Source organism: Propithecus coquereli, unplaced genomic scaffold (genome assembly GCF_000956105.1).
Source record: "Propithecus coquereli isolate 6110/MARCELLA unplaced genomic scaffold, Pcoq_1.0 Scaffold127, whole genome shotgun sequence".
In the NCBI taxonomy this organism is placed as follows: domain Eukaryota; kingdom Metazoa; phylum Chordata; class Mammalia; order Primates; family Indriidae; genus Propithecus; species Propithecus coquereli.
Window position 1 is genome coordinate 4,653,956 of NW_012136858.1, and position 3,831 is coordinate 4,657,786.

The window sequence follows — 3,831 nt, forward strand, 5'->3', positions numbered from 1 at the left end:
GAAATTTAAAAAAAAAAAAAAAAGAAAATGTGGTATATATACACCATGGAATACTACTCAGCCATAAAACAGTATGAAATAATGTCTTTTGCAGCAACTTGGATGGAACTGGAGGCCATTATCCTAAGTGAAGTAATGCAGGAATGGAAAACCAAATACTGCATGTTCTCATTTGTAAGTGGGAACTAAGCATGAGCATGTAAGGTGGTACAATGGACATTGGAAACTCAGAAGTGGGGAGGGTGGGAGGAGGAGGAGGAAGGAAGAAAACCTACCTATCGGGTACAATGTATACTATTCAGGTGACAGGTACACTAAAAACCCAGACATCACCTCTATACAATTCATCCAGGTAACCAAAAACTACGTGTACCCCTAATTTACTGAAATAAAATAAATAAAACAAAAAACCCAAAAATAAAACAAACAAAAAGGTTTCAAATGTTGACCAACAAAAGTCCAAAGTCCATGTACAACAGAGCCAGATGTTATGGGAGAAGTATGGCTATAGGTACAAAGAAAAACCAGTAGCAAAGCATACACACCAAAATGGAGTAGAAAAATGACCGTGGTTGTGAAACATTTTCATCATATAAATGCTAAAGCTATCATATAATATCATTTCTAAGCTAGCTGAGAAACTAAAGCTGGGGGATACTTATCATAATACAATTTAGAGGGAGGTAGGCTACATAATCTGCTACTGGGTGGCCTAAGCCAAACTCAAAACAAATATGCAAAAGGTTGAAACTGCCAAAACTGAACTGTTAATTGTGTCTCTACTACAGTAACTGGGGTATGAAAGAAAGGAAAATGCTACGTATGTAATTACAACCAATGGAAATGAACAGCTCACAAAAGCATTTTGTAGTGTGTGGGAGGGGAGGGAGAGGCAGTGCATAGAGCACTTGGGAGCTATGTGCCTTTGCTGGAATCCTGGGTCTGGCCCTTGCTTCTTCATTAGTAAACTGCATTGATAAAGTAAGTTAGATTCTGACAAATAGTAATTAGTAAAATAGTACTTCCCTGGACTAACAAGAGCTTTTGTAGTCTATAACTTGAATATAATTACAGAAAGGGACAAAAGAGAACTACAAGATCAAATCCATTCAAACATTTACTTCAAGGCATCTGGTGTTCAGAGCCAGGGGTAAAAGATCAGGAAGGCATGGTTCTTCCTCTCAAAGAGCTCACAGGTAAATATAGTTTGACAAGGAGAAAAAAAAAGTCTTTAACCAAAGCTTTGAGAAACAGATTTTCACAAATAATAAAGGGTAAATGCAGATTGTCTTAAAGTTTTACTTCCTATAAGCCAGTGCCAACATTATTTATCCATACACCAAACATCAAGCTTAGAATCACTGTCCTTGACTTCCTGGTCACCTATTCTGGTTACCAGAAGTGATGATGGGAATACTCCTATGCTATCTGTGACACTGCAGGGCATGCAAGGGCATCTTTCAATCTTTTAATAAACTCAGTTGTTTGACTTTCAGATTTTCTTTTAGGAACAGAATAATATCATTTATTAATATTTAAAAGCAAATAAATTAATACTATATGTCATTTATTAATACTTATGTAATACAAGTATGTAAATGTGAATAATATCATTTATTAAAGTTTAAAAGCAAATAAATTAATACTATATGTCATTTATTAATACTTATGTAATACAAGTATGTAAATGTGAATGAGAACTACAGTGCAGTTGACCTTCCACATCTACGGGCTCTGCATCTGCAATTCAACCAGTCACAGATCAAAAATATTCAGGAAATAAAAGATGGATGGTTGTGTCTGGACTGAACACATACAGACATTTTTTTCTTCTCCTTATTCACTAAACAATACAACATAACAACCATTTACATAGCATTTACATTGTATTAGGCATTATAAATAATCTAGAGTTGATTTACATTATACAGGAGGGTGTATGCAGCTTATATGCAAACACACATTTTATACCAGGGACTTGAGCATCTGTGGGTTTGAGTGTCTGCAGGGGTCCTGGAACCAATCCCCCACGGACACTGAGGGATTACTGAATATTGAATTGAAGTAGCAACTTCAAGATAACTATTGCCTAGGTAAGGAAGGGGAATGAAATAGGAGAAGAATAAGAAAGGGAGTTTTAAGTGGTATTTGTAATATTTTATTTCTTAAAAAAATTCAAAGCAAAAATTACCTCTTGGGTATAATGTACACTATTCAGGTGATGGGTGCACTAAAAGCCATGATTTCACCACTATAAAATTCATTCATGTAACAAAAAAACTTGTGCCTCTTAAATCTATTAAAATTTAAAACAATGTAAAGCAAATAGAAAATCAAAATGTTTCCTTTGCCATAAATGTTTATAATATTTCCTGTGCTTTTTGATATGCATGAGACATGTTATGACAAAAAGCTTTAAAGAGTGGTGAGGGATGTGTGAGGACAACCATGATCATAGAGTAGTAGCACAGAATGTGAGGAAGGAGGTGTTTTTGCAAGAAGGTCTATAATGTCAATGGGGACATTTGATTGGGTGGTTAAAAGCTCACTGATTCACTAATGGCCATATAAGTAAAGTGGATAAAACTTTAAAAACTAATATCAGAGGGACATGAGTTTGAATTTTTATTTGGTCTGATTAGCTGTGTGCACTTGGTCAATCTTAACTTCACTAAGCCTCCATATTTTTATCTTTAAACACTAGTAAAAATAACTCTTACTCATGGGACTATATTGAAGATCAAATGAGATAATGTATATAAAGAATGTATTATAAATATTGGTGACCTGCTCATTTGCCTTACTTCTCTCAGGCCAGAAAGAGTCGATTTAGTGAAATATCTTTCCAAGAACAATAATTTCAATTCAATAGGGATCCCTCTGTGCTTCCAAAGAATTTACAGTTATCATTAGGAAAGCAGAGTGTGGGAGAAAGACCTTGGAGTCAGATAAATGGGGATTCATGTTCAGGTTTCTCCACCTAAATTACTTAATCTCTCTGTTTTCTTTCCAAGTCTAAAAAAATGAAGATCATAAAACATTTTTCGCTAATTTGTTGTAAGTACCAAATGAGATAAAGAATGCAAGAATGACGAAAACAATATTCACCGTAAAAGAGTTGCTCCGTAAGTGTTCACTGTCCTTGGAAAGGCAACAATCATAGGACATGTAAGAATAAGTCACCAGAACATGTAATCAGTTGATTACATATCAAAGTGTGTGTACAGATAAGCGTTCCAGGAAGCAAGAGGGTACAATGTGTAAGAGTGTAAGATCAGCTGCCTTTTTTTATGGTAGGATTATTCCAAAGGTGTAATACTGCTCAAGTCTAGGCAAAATTGCTTGTTTAAGGAAGCAACAAAACAAAACTCTTCCTGTGTCTCTCAAAGAAACTCTTGAATTTTTGGCTCATTACCCTTGAGAATCTTCTTCATCAATCTTCTGAAACATGATCCCTTGAGGTTTCATTCTCATATCTCATCTAGTTCGACAAACTAATTTTGTTATCTTTTCGTATTTTAATCTAGAGGTTTCAAGATGTTTTTGCCTAAATTTTCATGCATGATTTGCAAGGCAAAAAATTGTTATTAAATAAGACTCGGCTGCTGACTGTGCCTTGGTGCACGATTAGTCTGGAGTCCTCTGAAAAAGCTGAGATAACCTCTGCAAGAGAGGCTTATCTAGCTTGTTTTTACAAATCGAAAGCAAGTTGCTGAACAAGGGTTTATCTCAAACAGGAGAGCTACTTGAACAATTTAGATAACTTCCTATTCGCCAACCAACTTTCTGTTATCATGAAATACTATACCGAGAGGCCAACTGTGTAAAATA

The 3,831-nt window shown here is 35.1% G+C and overlaps 1 protein-coding gene across 1 annotated transcript in view; it reads right to left on the reverse strand.

The window, feature by feature from the left end:
- Window positions 1-3,831, reverse strand: part of RARS2 (arginyl-tRNA synthetase 2, mitochondrial) — a 75,949-nt gene that overhangs the window by 32,232 nt on the left and 39,886 nt on the right. The gene's annotated exons all lie outside the window — the stretch shown is intronic.